At 41.0% G+C, this 18,113-nt stretch overlaps 1 protein-coding gene and 1 pseudogene across 16 annotated transcripts in view; both read left to right on the forward strand.

Annotated features, from left to right (window-relative positions):
* Positions 1-18,113, forward strand: part of RIMS1 (regulating synaptic membrane exocytosis 1) — a 542,374-nt gene that overhangs the window by 237,961 nt on the left and 286,300 nt on the right. The gene's annotated exons all lie outside the window — the stretch shown is intronic.
* LOC133384053 (long-chain-fatty-acid--CoA ligase ACSBG2-like) lies at positions 9,595-16,609 on the forward strand (annotated as a pseudogene).

Below are 18,113 nucleotides of genomic sequence, written 5' to 3' on the forward strand. Positions count from 1 at the left end.
TAAATTCTACATTGGCTATGAGTACCAAAAATCTTTTTATTTCTTCAGTCTGCAAAGTAGGAGCACCACTTTCACCAGAAGAAGAAAAAACAGTGGCCACACCTAACTTAAAACATGTATTTCTCCATGTCATTTGCTAGTATGAGATTATCGTGCGATTCTATATGTTGTTGTTGTTATGTGCCTTCAAGTCGATTACGACTTACGGCAAATCAGTGACCTCCAAGAGCATCTGTCATGTACCACCCTGTTCAGATCTTGCAAGTTCAGGTCTGTGGCTTCCTTTATGAAATCAATCCATCTATTGTTTGGCCTTCCTCTTTTTCTACTCCCTTCTGTTTTTCCCAGCATTATTGTCTTTTCTAGTGAATCATGTCTTCTCATTATGTGTCCAAAGTATGCTAACCTCAGTTTCATCATTTGAGCTTCGAGTGACAGTTCTGGTTTAATTTGTTCTAACACCCAATTATTTATCTTTTTTGCCGTCCATGGTATGTGCAAAGCTCTTCTCCAACACCACATTTCAAATGAGTTGGTTTTTGTCTTATCCGCTTTTTTCATGGTCCAACTCTCACATCCATACATAGAGATTGGGAATATCATGGTCTGAATGATCCTGACTTTGGTGTTCAGTGATACATCTTTGGATTTGAGGATCTTTTCTAGTTCTCTCATAGCTGCCCTCGCCACTCCTAGCCTTCTTCTGATTTCTTGACTATTGTCTCCATTTTGGTTAATGACTGTGCCAAGGTATTGATAATCTTTGACAAGTTCAGTGTCCTCATTGTCACCTTTAAAGTTACATAAATCTTCTGTTGTCAGTACTTTAGTGTTGACGTTCATCTGTAGTTCTGCTTTTGTGCTTTTCTCTTTCACTTTCATCAGCATTTGTTTCAAATCATTACTGTTTCTGCTAGTAGTATGGCATCGTCTGCATATCTTAAATTATTGATATTTCTCCCTCCAGTTTTCACACCTTTTTACAGTAGCCTCATGTCCAGAGTATAGGTTGCACATCAGGACAATCAGATGCTGTGGCACCCCCCATTTCTTTTAAAGCATTCCATAGCTTTTCATGATCTACACAGTCAAAGGCTTTGGTGTAATCTATAAAGAACAGGGTGATTTCCTTCTGAAATTCCTTGGTTCTTTCCATTATCCAACGTATGTTTGCGATATAATCTCTGGTGCCTCTTCCCTTTCTAAATCCAGCTTGGACATCTGGTATTTCTTACTCCATATATGGTAAGAGCTGTTTTTGTAGAATCTTGTGCGTTACTTTTACTTTTATGGGATATTAAGGCAATATTTCAATAATTACTACATGCCCTGGGATCCCCTTTCGTTGGAATTGGGATGTATATTGAACACTTCCAGTCTGTGGGCCATTGTTTAGTTTTCCATATTTCTTGACAACTTTTTGTCAAAATTTGGACAGATTCAGTCTCAGTAGCTTGTAGCAACTCTATTGGTATGTCATCTGTTCCTGGTGATTTGTTTCTTCCATGTATTTTAAGAGCAGCTTTTTCCTCACATTCTAAAATTTCTGGTTCTTCATCATATGGTTCCTCCGTGAATGAATCTGTCATCCTGTCATCTCTTTTATAGAGTTCTTCAGTGTATTCCATCTTCCTCGGTCAGTGTGTTCCCCTGTTGATTATTCAACATCCCTACTCCTGGTTTAAATTTCCCTTTCATTTCTCTAATCTTTTGGAAGAGGGCTCTTGTTCTTCCCTTTTTGTTGTCCTCTTCTGTTTCTACAATAACTATTGTAATAGTTCTCTTTTTCCCTACGTACTAGTCACTGTATTGTTGCATTTAGGGTTCTGAACGTGTTTCTATCGCCTTTTGCTTTTGCTTTCCTTCTCTCTTTAACCATTTTAAGAGTTTCTTCAGTCATCCATTGAGGTCTTTCTCTCTTTTTAGGCGGAGGTCTTTTTGCATTCTTCCCTGATAATGTCTCTTGCTTCGCTCCATAGTTCTTCTGGTTCTCTGTCAACTAAGTTTAAAGCCTCAAATCTGTTCCTTATTTGATCTTTATATTCTTCTAGGATGTTATTTAAATTGTATTTTGTCATTATGATTGCTTTGTTCTTCTTCTTTAGCTTTACTCTGATTTTTTATATTACCCGTTCGTGATCTGTACCACAGTCTGCTCCTGGTCTTGTTTTTGCAGAAAGTATGGAACTTCTCCATCTTCTGCTACCAATTATATAATCAGTTTGATTCCTATATTGACCATCTGGTGATGTCTACATGTACAGTCGTCTTTTCGGTTGCTCAAAAATAGTGTTCGCAATAAACAAATTATTGGCTTCACAGAATTCAATAAGTCTCCTGCTTCATTTCTGTCTCCTAAGCCCCATTTCCCCCAAATCCCTACTTTTTCTCTGTTCCCTAGTTTTGCATTCTAGTCCCTCATGATTATCAGCACATCTTGTTTTGGTGTGTGATCAACTTACTCCTGTACTTCTGCGTAAAATCTCTCTAATTCTTCTTCTTCTGCATTTGCCGTTGGGCTATAGACTTGGATGATGGTTATGTTAATAGGTTTCCTGTTAAATCTCATTGATATCACTTGCTCAGACCTTGCTTTATAGCTCCTAATTGCGTTTGCTACATCACTTCTCACTATTAAAGCTACCCTGTTTCTTTTTGATTTCTCATTTCCTGCATAAAATATTTTGTAGTTGCCTGATTGAAAATGTCCCATTCCCGTCCATTTTAATTCACTCACGCCAAGTATTTTAATGTTGATGAGTTCCATTTCTTGCTTGACAATTTCTAACTTTCCCTGGTTCATGCTTCTCACATTCCATGTGTGCGTCGTACAACTCCAGACTCTCCTTTCACATCTGTGCACATCAGCCCCTGGGCTTCCTTTCGGCTTTGACCCAGCTGCGTCATTAGTCACAGTGCTACTCATACTTGTCCTTTGTTCTTACCCAGTAGCTTGGTGAGTGCCTTCTGACCTGGGGGTCTCATCTTCCAGCACTATCTCATGTTGCATTTTAGATACTCTGTTCATAGGGTTTTCGTGGTAAGAGGTATTCAGAGGTGGTTTACCATTCCCTTTCTCTGAATCTGGATGCGTCTTAGTCTGGTGTCTCAGCTTTGACCATTCTGCGTTGGTGCCTCTTGGTCTAGACTCCTGACGGCTTTGATCTCATCTTCTTCAACACTCTCAAACCCCCTCACCACGTTAAGGTGTGCATCCTAAAGGGGGGCGATTCTATATATGTCTACTCAAAAGTATGTATTTTTATTATGGGTAACTATTTTCATAATCAGTTTCATACTTAATATTTTGCTATTGGATTTTGCTTGTGATCTGCCTTGGTATTACTTCTCAAAATGAAAGGCGGAATAATGATAACAATAATTTCCATTAAGTTCAATAATACTTACTCCCATGCAAGTGTGAATAGGATTGCAGCCTTAGGCTGTAGTCCTAAACCTACTTACCTGCTAGTAAGCCCCACTGAATTCAATAGGATATATGTCTGAGTAGACATGGCTATGATTGCACTGTTAGTTGGATAGATGAGTAGAGTTTGGATTTTTCATTATTCACTACTAGCAATTTTTTTTAGAGTTTTACTTAATAAGGAAAACTGACAAATAGCAAAATGATTTCTTGAAAACAAAGTGATTATTAGGAATGGCTGTAATCTGTTCTCTCTCTTTTTTGTTACAAAGAACTGTAATCCTCATCCAGGATTAAAACTGTATTTTTAGCACTGCTGTGTCCTAGATATAATAATAATAATAATAATAATAATAATAATAATATACTTTTCCCTGAATGTTTTCTACATGTCTTACAGTATTTGGAAATATTTGCTTTGTGCAGTGTTTTTCTGCTGATCCATATCTTAGTGTTGCCTTTAACAAAACTATTTTTTTTAGTTCCAGGGTTTACAGATCCTCAAACAAATACTAAGAATTTTAGGAAAAGTGTTGATGCTTCCATAGTTTTATATATAATGTTAATGTATTCAATTCAGGAATAGGTCTTGGAAGTTATATTTTCCTTTTACAAAGTGCTTGAAAAATCTGTAGTCATGGGACATTTACTACATGTTGGTTATTTTGTGGTGGGACACAAAAAGGAAGACAGATTTAACACACACAAGTAGTGACCCAGAAATGGAACACAGTGCAGTTCAACAACAATGTGTGATCTCAAAAGGGCTCTGTAAACCTGTTCAGCACTGTTCAATTTGATGGATCGCTAGTTTTGAAGGTTTGACATTGGCTCGTTTCTAAATGCCTTTTGTGTCTCTTTCCCAAACTATGGGAAGTTCAGCGTTTGACTATCAACTTCCACTGGAGGGGAAATTACTGGGCATTTAGGTATCTCTAAAACTTCTTTTTTACTGAAATGTACACAGTGTACAGGTATATTGTCAGAATTAACATGAAGCACAGGCAGTATTAATCCAATGGCAACCAGCTCAGGGCTCTCATAATCAAATCTGCTCTTTTTTCAGCTTCAGACAAATAACAGGATGTGCTGAACTCTAATTGGCACAATACATGGCTAGTGGACTGGTTTTGGCTTGTACAGATTTTTTTGTGGGCATCCTTTTGTAGAGAATTTCCCTTTTATCTTTGATTGTTCTGTCAACTAGTAGGTCCTGACTAACATAGGTTCTTCCATTTTTCATGATAGAAACCTATGGCAGTAATATTATTTTATTGTGTAACATTTTGGGGTTATAGTAAATTTGAAATGAGAAGTTGGTGGTATCAGGGTTGAATTAGAAGTTCCTTGCAGCTGTTCTGTTCTTTTTTAACAGCTATAATAAAGTTCTTGTCTAGCTTCCTGACTAATGTGCCTTAAGCCTTCCACTACACAAGCTTTAGCTGTTTATGTTGCTATTCCACACGTAGGTAGCTCAGTGTTCTGAACTGAGTCAGTCAGCGATCCACATGCTGCTACTCTTGACTGATCTTAGCAATGCAGTTAGTTTTCTGTTCACCTTCCATTTTACCCTGGCTTCCAAAATAACTTGTCAAAAAGGACATCACAAATAGTCCATAAGAGCTAATTTATATTTTGATTGCCTAGAGATTAGTTAGACTTGGTGAATGATCAGCTATTTGGCTTAAGTATCAGTGACTTAAATTGAAGCGACAAACTCTAAAGGAGTAGGTTTTTTAAAGAGTAGCTATGTGTCCTCCTTTACAGAGGATGGTCGTCTATTTGAAGGGCTGTCAGAGGACAGTCCTCCCTTTGTCTGATCCAAGCCTGGTAACTAATTGATAGATACATAAGAAGGGAGGGTAGGTGCCTTGAACTTGCCCATCTACAGTTAGCACTTGGACAGTACAATGAGGAGGCATGCAAGTCATCTGGTCACTGGCTGCTCCAATATGCTGAAATTTATTGTATTTCTATTTAAATTATAATCATTATTATTTCTAATTTTAATTCTGTACTTATAAATTAGCTGCAATACTGTGTCCTCTTTTGTCCTTTGCTTTTCTCTTTTGGGGCAATGCATATGTGGCCATCCTAACTAGTCTAACATGTTTTTTTCAGCATAAGCCTTTTGGTCTCCCACGTCTGTATTTGGGGGATGGGGGAAAACCCAACTTGGCCAGTTTTACCCAGTGAAGCTAAAAGGTCTAGAAAGTACAAGCAATAATTGTAGGTCACATGTCTAGGAAGAGCACAACTGAATACAAGATCCAAGTAAGAGTGAGTGTTACTCATCTCCATCTAGTGGTCACTGGTTTTAAATTAACATAGTATGCAAGAAAGTATAGATACCTGAAGTGGGAATATTGATATAACTATTAACAATGTTTGCTGTGCCCAGATTCTTCAGTGTCATCAAATTAGTAACAATACTACTTTAACTAATTTACCAATAGCGACAGAAAGTTGTGAGACATTTCAATACTCTACTTCTGGTTTCAAAACAAATGAATCTGTGAAGGATATGTTTATTTCCCCCCCCCCATCTTCTGATCAATAACAGCTCATTATAGTTAGGAGTGATTTCCTGTAAAATCATGATATTGTTACCTTACTCCTGAGTACTGCAACTACAGATGGAATGTTTGGAAAAATGGGCTTGCATACTTTTGTCCACTTCATATTGGTGGTGTATCAGAGGAAGAAAATGTGTAACACATGTTTGGTCACCATGGGTGGTTCTTTTTTTTGGGGGGGGGGTAATTTAGGCATGTTTGAATTGAAACTCTTAAGAAAACCCACTAGTACAGCTTCAGGCATCCAACACTACTAGTGCACTTTTATAAAAGGGCCTGGTCTGTAGAAAGAGTTCCTTTCTTCTAGCTGTTTGTATATTTAGGTCCCGAGTGGTGGCTTTAATACAATATCACTATAGTGAAATATGTATTAGGCTGCAATGTCCTCTAACCTGGGAGTAAGCCCCATTGAACTCAATGGGTCTTACTTCTGAGTAGAAGGATGTATAAGATTGCACTGTCTTTTAAAAACACAGAATCTACTTATACTTCTTCAGATTATTATTATTGTCTAGTGATTTGTATAAATGCCCTTATTTCAAAATTGATGCATCTCTCTGTGCATTGCCGACATTCACTCCTCCCAACTCTTGCCTCTTTCGTTTGTTCTTTTTCGCTGTTCCATATTTTAGATTGTAAGCTATTTAGAGGCAGGACGTCTTTCTCCCTCTCTCTTACTATGCTTATGGAACATTGCTTGATGTGATGTATACCAGTGGTGCTTTATAATTATTAAATAGCCATCTAAAGAATTTGGATTTTCCTATGTTAGCTTCACAATCACTGTGTGGTATAGGTGAATCTGAAAGAGAGCAGTTGCCCAAGGTTACCATCTCTCCTTTGTGGCTAACTGGAAAATTTCAGGCTGACTACAGGTGATAATTTTTGTAGAGACTTGTATTCAGTAATGACAGAGTTAGTGATACACATGTTCTTTCCCCCCCTTGTCCTACTATGATCACTGGTCAAAAACAATGTGTACTTTTTTTAGAGCTTCAGTAACCTGCAAAACCTGTTTACTTCCTGTATACTCAAGTGACCAGCTGTGCTTCCTTTTCCTTCTCTCATCCACTAGAACCAGCACAATATCTCACATTCCTTCAGAATCACATGGAACGTTCCAGATCCTAGCACTTCTGGATTTGAAAAACATTCCTGGATACGCAAAATTTAATCCTGCATGCAATTATCAAGTATTACTAAATATTATAGTATCTCTGTGGCAAGGATGGGGAACTTGTGACCCTCCAGATGTTGTTAACTCTAACTCCACCAGTTCTAGCTTGCATGTTCAGGGGTCAGGGATTATGGAGTTGCAATCCAACAACATCTGGAGGGCAAAAGGTTCCCCACCCCTGCTTTAACCTGATGGTAAAGTCAAAACCAACTTTGGATGAGCTGTTGGAGCTTTTCATGCTGCTGTGTGAATTTATGAATTAGTTGTGGAATAAAAGCACACATTTTTGAAATTGGGTGGTGGTAAATTTGACAACCTTTCCAAGAATGTCATAGGAACTCAGATAGTGAGAAGGCCAAAGAAGGCTATAATCTTTGAGATGTCCCTAGCCATTGCCTGAGCTTCTGGGTCAGAGACATCATAGAGGTGAGAGAAATCAGAACCTTCAGCTATTAGTTTAGCTGTTGTAGTATCAGGAATATTTGAATTGCTAAGAAATTAAACTACCAGAACAAATGTCCCTGACAGAAATGAGAGTAGGGAAGTGAAGAGGCAGTACTGTTGCGCGTGTTCAGTAAAGCAGAGTATGTGACGGGGGTATGTGAGTAATTGTGTATGTGTGAATGGAGGTAAATAACAGGTTATGAATGTAGTGAGTGAGAGATAGATTCGTAAATGTTGAATGTAAGTGCAGTACATGCGGCTAATGATATGAAACTGCCAACAATATATATTTATCAGTGACTTTTTTCTGCTGTCAGTTTGTTAAAATATAATTAGAAAACAAATAAACTTCCTGCATGAGAACAAGACAGGTCACATGTAAGAAAGGAGGGCTGGTTTAATTGTTTTAAATTGAAGTTTTCTTGGAGGGTTCCTGCTTTACCTACTTTTTCTTTATTAAGTGCAAATCAGTTGTTTTTAGATCAACAATGGGTACAATGCACATTGAGACGACTGGCTGATGCTTGGAGATGTAGAAGCAAAGCATTTCCAAAAAAAATGGAAAACAGAGAAATATTAGCAAAACAAACTTTCCGTAAATCTTAACACAACCTGATGACCTTCCATGTATTTCCCCAGTTCTGTGACTTTTTATGAAACATGAATATTTTCCCTTTGAAGTCATTACTATAGGATCAGCCTTTCCATCTCTCATCCTCTGCCAGAGCTATACAATAAAGCTGTTGTCAACCTAACCTTCACAAGAATTAGTTGTGCCATTTCGTCATCTTGTACATTGTAGGGGAAATGTCCAGGTTCCCAATATGGACAAAATAAATTTCCATTGCCAAAGAGTTCTCTCATATGTGCTTCTCTTTAGTATCTGCTCTTAACTATTGTTGGCAGTGACTTTTTCTGCTCAGCTCTTAGATTTCTTATTCCCCATTAGCCTATTGTGAAAGGATAGGCTGTGGAACAGATCTGTCGTACCGTGCTCTTACAAGTATTTATTATTAAATGTAATCACACGTTTTAAATGAATAATGATAATCATGTGTCCAGTTTCGCTGAGCTGCATTGTTTAAGATGGCTGGCTGATTGGCAGACTTTACTGAGCGAATGACCTTGGCAGACTCATAGGCAACAAACTTCATTTCTGCCTGATCTTTCATTATCCCTCTTTTTCTTCAACATTTCTTTATATCAATATGGAATAAATCTCTGATGATTGATATTCCTCTGTGTTCCTAAGCATTGCCATGTATCGGCTTTCTTACTTACTCTTTCACTGCAACCTCTGCAGTGTGAAACAGACCAGACTAGAGGCATAGGAATGTAGACATTTTCAAAGGTATCCAGAGAATGTTTGCCTTATGTAGGCCTTTTCCAGGAAATGTGAATCTCTAGCCTCTGAACATAAGGTTCTCTTTAACCCCCAAACTGAGGCACATACAAGTACTAATGTCCTGGAGACAGCATTTTATCTCTGCTTGGTGTCATCAGGACTCCATGAACAAAATCTTGATTATCATATTTAAACTTGGTGGATATTTTTAGTTGGAATGATCGCTAATGTATTAGCTCCAGTTTAGAACATACATTCATATTTTGCATGGCAATGGGATAGGCTTTAAGAATCCCCATTATATGCTTCCCAGTGTGTGACAGAATTTTGTGCTTGTGTTTGTTAATACTCAGTCACGCTCATATCAATATACAGGTAAGTACCAAATATGTTAATGGATAGCTAATGCTTAAAGCAAAATCTAATCTCACTTAGTATCATAGAAATAGCTACCGTATATTCCGGCGTATAAGACGACTTTTTAACCCAGGAAAATCTTCTCAAAAGTTGGGGGTCGTCTTATACACCCAGTCGTCTTATACGCCGGAATATACAGCGTTCTCTGTTGCTGTCTCGTCCTCCTCCTCCCCCTTTGCTGCTTCGCTTTCTGCCACCTTGCCGAACTATGGAGACGTCCGGAGATGAGCTGAGCAGCACCCCCGAACCTACCATCGTGCAGCCTTCCGGGTCCACTTCTCCTCCGCCAGCCTTCCCTTCCCGGGGCCCTCAGCAAGGGGAGCCGCTGCGCTTGGGGGAGGAGGTGCAGTTCAGTGAAGAGCTGGAAGATAGAGGTGAGTCTCTGTGTCCAGTGACGTTTCTCCCCTCCCCCGACTCCTGTTGCGCTCATTGCCTCCCGCGCCGTGCACCTGCCGTGGCTTCCCAAAAGATTTGAAAGTTGTCTCTCTTCAAGACGACCAGCCCAAGGCGCATCCACCGCGCCCTGGCGACTCTTTAGGAAGTTCTCCTTCAGTCCTTCAGGGCCGCCTCCTTTCTACATGCCTAGTTCTTCTGTCTTCCCCTCCCCACTCCGAGCCCCTGCACGCTGCCTTCACCCTCCCCTTTTGAGAGCTGCCTGCATCAGCTTTCACCTCACAGACGTCCCGTTAGTGGTCAATTCATCTCGCCGACCAATAAATCACTACTCTTTAATTCCACTAAATTCTGCTATGTCACTCTTACAGCCAACTGTATGCCTACACCCCACAATTTATCACTTCTTAGACACTCGGAGCTGCCTCCTATCTATATCCCCCGTTACCTCCTATAGCGGCTGGGACTCATTTTGCCTTGGCTGAATCCTCCAGCTTGAATTCCACTTTCATCAATTCCTGGTTCTCTGCCTCTGAGTACCTCCCGTACTTTGTCTCTGGCCCACTGAGCTGTTCTTTCCTCACAACTCTCTTCTCACAACTTGGTCGTCCATTGTTTTATCACCTTAGGCAGCCATCTGAATGACCATTCTCTATTCTCTGGCTATTTTTAAACTGGGATTCTAACTCCTTACCTGAGAGTAAGCCCAATTCAACAGGGCTTGCTTCTGAGTAAATATGGTTAGGGTGGTGCTGTTAGTTGCTCTTTTTATAACACAGGCACACGCTTTTAACAAATGCTGTTCTCCCAACCAGGCAAATTCATTGTTGAGTTTTTTCTCTTTTTATTTTATTTAAAAAGAATGGGTTTCTTTGGTGTGTGTGTGTTTTTAGTGTTGAGCCACCCCAGTCTTCAAAATGCAATTTAAAATGCATTCACTAAAATGCAAACTGGCATCTCAATGGATTGCAAATAAAGGGCATTATTTTACTCATTTCACTCCCCTTCCTAGAACGAAGGAACATTCAATCCATTGTCTCCCTATACAGGCACCTGCCAGGCACGTACCGTATATTCCGGCGTATAAGATGACTTTTTAACCCAGGAAAATCTTCTCAAAAGTTGGGGGTCGTCTTATACGCCCAGTCGTCTTATACGCCGGAATATACGGTATTTTGAACCATAGACTCTCATTCCCATCTAACTTCTCCAGATATCATTCTTCTGCCCTTCTTTTCTTTTCCCCCCTTGCCTGAAGTCCTTTCCTTCTTCCATATCTGACCTGCCAGTGTAGTAACTTAAGTTCAAGGTGCCATGCTTTCTCTTAAGTTGTTGCAAATGACAATTTACAGATCGGTTGTCAAAGGTATTTTTTGATGCATCATAAAATATTTTTGATATCCCTATACTGGCACAAAACCCATCACAGCATTTTCCTGTTCTGAGCTCCTTTTTTCTTAATGTCCAAGCTTTCCATGTTAACTCACAACGTTCAACCCTTTTCCTAGCCCTTCCCAATAAATTTAACTAACCAAACCCCTTACATCCCTTTCTTCTCCAAAGTACATTGCTTCTCTCCAGCTTTCTTTTTTGAACTCATAAAATATCCACTCAAATTTATTATAGAGCACTGATACTTTCTCTCCCCTTCCTCAAATCTTCCATCCCAGATTTACTGAGTTGCCCTTGTGCTCGAGCTTGATAGCACAGATAGCACAGACTTAATCAACTTAGCCTCAGACCTTTGCATCTGGAACAAGAGGTGGGAGAGAATTATGAAAAGACCATGGACACCCCAGAAGGTAGGAGCAACAAAAGTGAAAGTTGGGGAGGGGGGAACCCTTTGTTGTCCCTTTGAAGTAATGCTTGTTATTGTTTAACCAGTTCATACAGTGTACACGTAACAATCCAATTTTCTTGCCTATTTTTTTTTAATAGAATGGGCGTTGAAAGAAAATTCTGAGTATAAAGTACAGCTTTATATTGGTTTTCAAATACAGGAGCTACAAATATCTCTTAAGATCCTTAACAGTGATTGAACGGATTGTAAAGCCCAGAACGCAGGGCTGCTTCACATGTGACGGTAACCATGTGGAGGTCACAGAGAAGCACTTTCAAATGTAGGTGGCTGTAATGTCTGTAAATAGCTCATCATCACTACAGAAATAGGCCTCGCTCATCTAACCCAGGTGAGGTAGTAGGTCAGGGTGGAAAACTGGATCTAGCCCATGGGCTGAATCCTTTCTCCACCCCATGTGACTGCCCACATGTCAGTCACGTGATGTTATTATGATGCAACGTGACAACTTTGAATGACTTAGGTGACAGCTTCAAATGAGCCCTTTTGAATCCAGTGTCTGCAAAGGACAAATGTCCCTTTTGCAGGCCTGCTGTGGATTGAATACAAGCCATGCCCTGCAAACAGACAAAGTGGATCTTGCTGACCATGCAGCCCCCTTGGCTGCACTAGGGAGTTTCTTGTCTGCTGTGTTTTAATCGTAAAAACTGTTAAAATAGGGAGGTAAGAATGACCCCCTCTTTGCAGTCCTTCTGCCGACAAGCAAAGACCTTCCTATTCCAACAGGCCTTTGGAATTGAAGGCTAAGGAGAGGGCGTGAAGGGTGCTGCACTGCTAATGTCTGTTACATCATTTTTAAACTAGTCTGAACTCTTTTAGCTATATGTGTGTATGGTTTTAATATTGGAAATAGTTTAATCTTATTTTAATGTAGACTTTGTATGTTTTTAATTATATGTATTTTTTATCTGGAAGCCGCCATGAGTTCCAGTTTTGGAAAAATGGTGGGGTATAAATAAAGATAATAATAATAATAATAATAAAATATTTCTTTGGTGGGATGTTCTTTGCTATTGACACCACTCAACAGGTATCTCTAATACTAATCTCAAATCCCCATACATTTATAACAGCAGTTCAGGCCATGCTTCTGGAAGTTTATTCCTGCTTCTCCAGGGAATAGCTCTAAGACTTGTAAAAATTCGCAAAAGTTGTTTGACCAGATACCATGGTGGGATGCACAAACTGAGCGTGTGTACCACAGACCATGACAGCTCTGTCATATTGCTTCCAAGTCTCTGAAAAGATATCTACTATATATAGTATGATTGTATTGTATGTACGTGTGTGGATAGATAACTTGTGCTATCCCAAAGGCTTGGGGTCAGGTAACAGAATTAACTTCCCCCTAAATGCATGCGCGCATGCACACACACACACACAGAGGCAAAACATAATTGAATGTTACCACACCAGTTTGCATGGGGCTAACAGTTACATTGCATTTTATTCCAATGCAATTTTCATATTATTTCACTAGAAGATGTAAAAATTACACTAGAATAAAAAAAATCCTTTTTAAAAAATAATGTATTCTGTATTCTTACTGTTAACAGTATACTTGTTGCTTGTTAACTAAAGTCATGATTCCTCACGTTTGGCACCAGTTTACTGAAGGTAGAGTTCCCCAATGCAGAACTGTACAAACTTTTGCACATAATATTGAATAAAATCTTGCAATGATGAACACATTATTTTTATGAGTTTCCCTGTTGGGGATATTCAGTTAAATGTGGCCAACTGAAGGTGATGTCCCACATCCCTTGTTTATGTTGCATCCCGAAAGGAACAGAGAAAGCTAAGGAAAGTTGCATGAATCTCTTTTTCTTCCTTATTTTATCCTCTCTCAAACAGATAAGGGCAGTGCACACACATGAACTTGCTACTTTTTTAATCTAAAAAGGACTGCTGTATTTATGGATATGACTGCAGGTTTTCTCTTTGTAAAACTTTTATTCACATTGTCTTTGCATACTATTTATGCACAGGAAGGATCACATGGGGAACAAAGTATCATGTTTGCAAGTATGGTATGTTCAAAATGGTAAATGACAGCTGTGTAAGGAATCTACCACTCTATTAAAGAATATTTGGATTGATTCAGTGAAAGTTCTGTTCCCCATTCATTTTTTTACATAATCTTATGCCCCAAAGGCTAACCCAAACAAGTTGGTCATTCATAACTGGTAGTCCATTAGATTTCAACTTTGGCTTAGTGGAAAGCTCCATACTTGGGGTTGAGGTGGCAGCTCAAATTATAGTCATACAAGTTATACTAAGATTAAACACATTAATAAATAGCAGAAGATTTTCCTCTATCAGAGACAGGGAAGCGTTGTGTAAGATGGCAACTCAAGCTGCAGTAGCAAATTCCTCTGTTAGGCCTCTGTGCAATATCCTGTCCAGAAGGTCTGCAAGGTTTCCTTTGATGATGTCTCTGTGGCTACGTTGCCCAGCATTTAAAACCCACTTTCCTGAGCCAGCTGAAAAAGCCAACTTGTCATAAGCAGAGATGTTCCAGTCTAAAGCAGGACCTCCAATAGTGTTGTGGACCACCAAGTGTGACGGGGAAGCCGAGCTCTGGATGGATGAAAGTGATATTGGCTGTGAGTTCTTCCTGAATGCCATGAGGTAATATGGGGACTTCCCCGCACTGGCCTTCAAGAAAGGCAAGTGGACTAAGATAACTTTCAAGCAGTATTATGAGGAATTCTAGACAGAGGCCAAAAGCTTTATAAAGCTGGATCTGGACGCATCCATAGTCTGTATTCTGGGATTCAGTTCTGCAAAATGGTTCCTCTCAGACATTGGTGCAATTCTGGCTGGGGGAGTTGCTGTTGATATTTACACAGCCAACTCCCCGGATGCCTGCCAGTACTTTGCAGAGAATTGCAGTGCCAACATCACTGTGGTGGAGAATGACAAGTAGCTCCAGAAAATTTTGGAGGTTTAGGACAAGCTGCCTTTTGTGAAAGCTATCATCCAATATGGTGAAGAGCTCAAGGAGAAAAGACCAAATCTCTACACTTGGAGTGAATTTATGGCCCTCGGAAGTAGCGTCTCTGAAAACCAACTTGATACGGTCATTGAGTCCCAGAAGGCCAACCAGTGCTGTACCCTAATTTACATATCAGAGATGACAGAATGTCATGCACCCCTCAGAGGACTCATCTGAGGAGGAAGAGAAATGGGAGACCGCAGACCCAGGAGAGGGGACAAGCAAGGAGACAGCCCAGGACCCTTCACCAGACCAGTGACAACCCCCTGAGGGAGCCTGCCTGTCAGAATCAGGAAGCGACCAGGAGGCTGCCCCTTTCCCAGCAGAGCGAAGACACCAACAGGTGTTGCAGCAATGAAGGCAATCAGTGCGATTAAGGAGCAGGAGAACTCGCAAGAACACAGGCTGATTGGAAGTACCTGGGCCAGCATGCAGAGTACAAAAGGCTGGAAGGAAAGGGAGACTCCTTGCTAGAGTCAACGTCAAGCCTTGCTGCAGACATTACTCCAGCTCTCCTGTTAAACCCGTGCCTTGAACCCTGCCCTGCCTGATCGGATCTCTTGGTTTCTGGACATTTGGACTCCCTTCTCTGCCTCCTCCTTCGGCACTTCCAAAACAGTAAAACACGCTGGCTGACCCCCTGGTTCCTCTTGCCTGGCAGATTTATGGTCTCGCCTTATCTGATCATTAGCTGCATGCCTCTGTGAACCCCCGCGTTTGACACAGGGCAGCCCAAGGGAGTCATGCTAAGCCATGACAACATAAAATGGACTGCCTGTACAGGAGGGAAGTACGTTAGCCTGAGCAGAACTACTGACCACCAGAAGATGGTGGTCAGTTACCTTCTGCTGAGCCATGTTACCACTCAGATGATTGACATCTGGCTCCCTATGCATTTGGGGTGCAAACATGCTTTCCCCAGCTAGATGCTTTGAAGAGCACTTTGATGGACACCCTCAAGGAAGTGTGGCCCCAGCTTTCCTGGGGGGTCCCTTGAATCTGGGAGAAGATGCAAGAGAAGATGAAGTTGGTTGGGGCAAAATCCTCTGCGCTGAAGAAGTGACTTGCTATCTGGGCCAAAGTGGTTGGGCTGGAGACCAATCTGAAATGGATAAACGGGTCTAGTGGGCTTGGCCAAACTGCTGGCCTATAAGAAAGTGTGGAAGGTGCTGGGCTTAGACCTTTGCAGAAAATGCTCCAGCGGGGTCACTCCTATCATGAAAGATACCTTGGAATATTTCCTGAGTCACAGCATTGCTCTGTATGAGTGCCATGGTATGAGGGAGAGCTTGGGGCCTCATACAGTTTCCCATCCAACCATCCAAACTAGTACACACTGACAAGTTGTAGGAAAGATATAATGGGCTGCAAGACCATGCTATTCTGGCCAGATAATAAAGCATTGGCAAAATCTGCTTCGCCAGCCATCACATCTTCATGGGCTACCTGAATAGGGAAGACAAAATTAAAGAAGCCATTGACAGTGATGGTTGGCTCCATCCAGGAGATCTTGGGAAGTGCAATGTGAAGGGCTTCCTCTGTATCACGGAGGGAACTAAAGGGCTAATCATCACTGCCAGGAGAGAAAACATGTCTCCCATCCCTATTGAAGATGCTATCAAAAAGGCCATTTCCATCCTCAGCAGTGTTGTATTGGTGGGTGACAAGGCCAAATTCCTTGGCATGCTCATGACTCTGAAGTGCAAAGTGAACCTGAAGTGCAAAGTGAACCTGAAGACTGGAGACCCTGGGGATGCACTGACACCCACCGTCATTAACTTATATCACAAGCTGGGCAGCAAGGCCACCTAAGCCTCTGATATTGTAAACAGCAAAGACCTAGCTGTCTACACTACCATCCAGAAGAACCAAACAATGTTGAATGCACAGAAAATCCAGAAGTGGGTCTTGCTCAACAAGGACTTCTCCATCTTGGGTGAAGAACTGGGTGAGTAGGTGAAGCTGGTGTCTTGATTTCCATGCTGTCAGTGCTGCCTAGAAAAGGGTTTAATGGAAGCACCCTCAGAACACCTATTTTGGGCCCTTCCACCATGCTTCGTTTGGTGGGGGAAGGGGGAGATCTGCTCCGGCAGTGTGATGTTAGTGCCACTCTGTTGGTGGCAGGAGGCTAGCTGAAGCAATAGGAGAGATGCTACAGCCTGGTGTTGGATTGCAGCCTTAATGATTCATTGTAATTTATGGAGGTAGTTTTGCTTTTCTGTAATTTGTGGATATTTTGTCAATATGATAACATGTGAAATGAGTTATTGAATTTTGCTTATTTTTTGTTATATCACACTGTCATACTATAATAATTCAAAGTAGTTTTTGTATATTTTGTCATTTCTGTGGTTGTAAACCACCTTGAGTACAGTAATATATAAAGGCAGTATACAAATTAAAAATGAAATGGGGGGAAAAAACCCTGGCTAGACTGCTTTGAATGGGTTTAAATAGTGTGTGGTTAGTCTAAAATCTAAATTTAAATCTAAATCTAAATCTAAAATGTACATCTCTTATATGACTGTTGCTTTCCATTGATGGCTGTAAGTGGAGGGAATATGCTACTTGGCTGGCAAAAATGTATCCAGAGATGCCAATGTATGTTTATTGGCTTTTGCTCAAAGTGGGCTTGCTGTAGATTTTCATGGATCCAACTAGAATGTAGGATGAGGGGGTTCAACCTGGCGCCCACAGGCACCATGGTATCTGTGAAGCCATCAGTGGTGCCCAGAGGCAGGTGCCCTAGCTTTCATTTTTTTAAAAAGTCTCTCACCCTCCTAGAAAGAAAGTTATGAAGCAAAATGTGTAGACACCTTCTAAGTGATTTCTGTGAAATGGACAAGCCGCTTCCTCCAAGTGCACTTGCAACTGTTTTGCCACCACCCACTCAATCGCCTTGCCTAAGAATGGCAAATTTGAGACTGGGCGAAAGTTGTTCAGATCTTGGGGATCCAAGGAGGGCTTCTTTAAGATTGGTTTTATTACTGCCTCCTTGAGCGATGATGGCATTACTTCCTCTTCGAGAGATGTATTTACCACCATCTTGATCCCCTCACCCAGTCTCTCTTTGCAGCTCATAATGAGCCACGATGGGCAAGGATCGAGTAAGCAAGTGGTTGGCTTTAAGGTTGAAAGCACCTTGTCCACTTCATCAGATGGAAGAAGCTGGAACCGATCCCACACCACCAGAGCACCACTGGTCACCTCTGGCTCGCTCACTGTGTCCACAGCGCACGGAATAGCACTGTTAATACGATCAATTTTCTCCGCAAAGTGTTTAGCAAACTCGTCACAGGAGGCCTTAGCATGTTCCATTGGTTCCAGATCAACTGGACCGACCAGGCTCCGGACCACTTGGAACAGTCTCCTGGGACAGCACTCTGCAGATGCAATAGAGGCAGCATAAAAATCTTTTTTTGCTGCCCTTATTGCCACATGATAGGCTGCCGCAGCCGCTCTAACATGTGTCCGATCG

This window comes from Rhineura floridana, chromosome 4 (assembly GCF_030035675.1).
Source record: "Rhineura floridana isolate rRhiFlo1 chromosome 4, rRhiFlo1.hap2, whole genome shotgun sequence".
Classification (NCBI taxonomy): domain Eukaryota; kingdom Metazoa; phylum Chordata; class Lepidosauria; order Squamata; family Rhineuridae; genus Rhineura; species Rhineura floridana.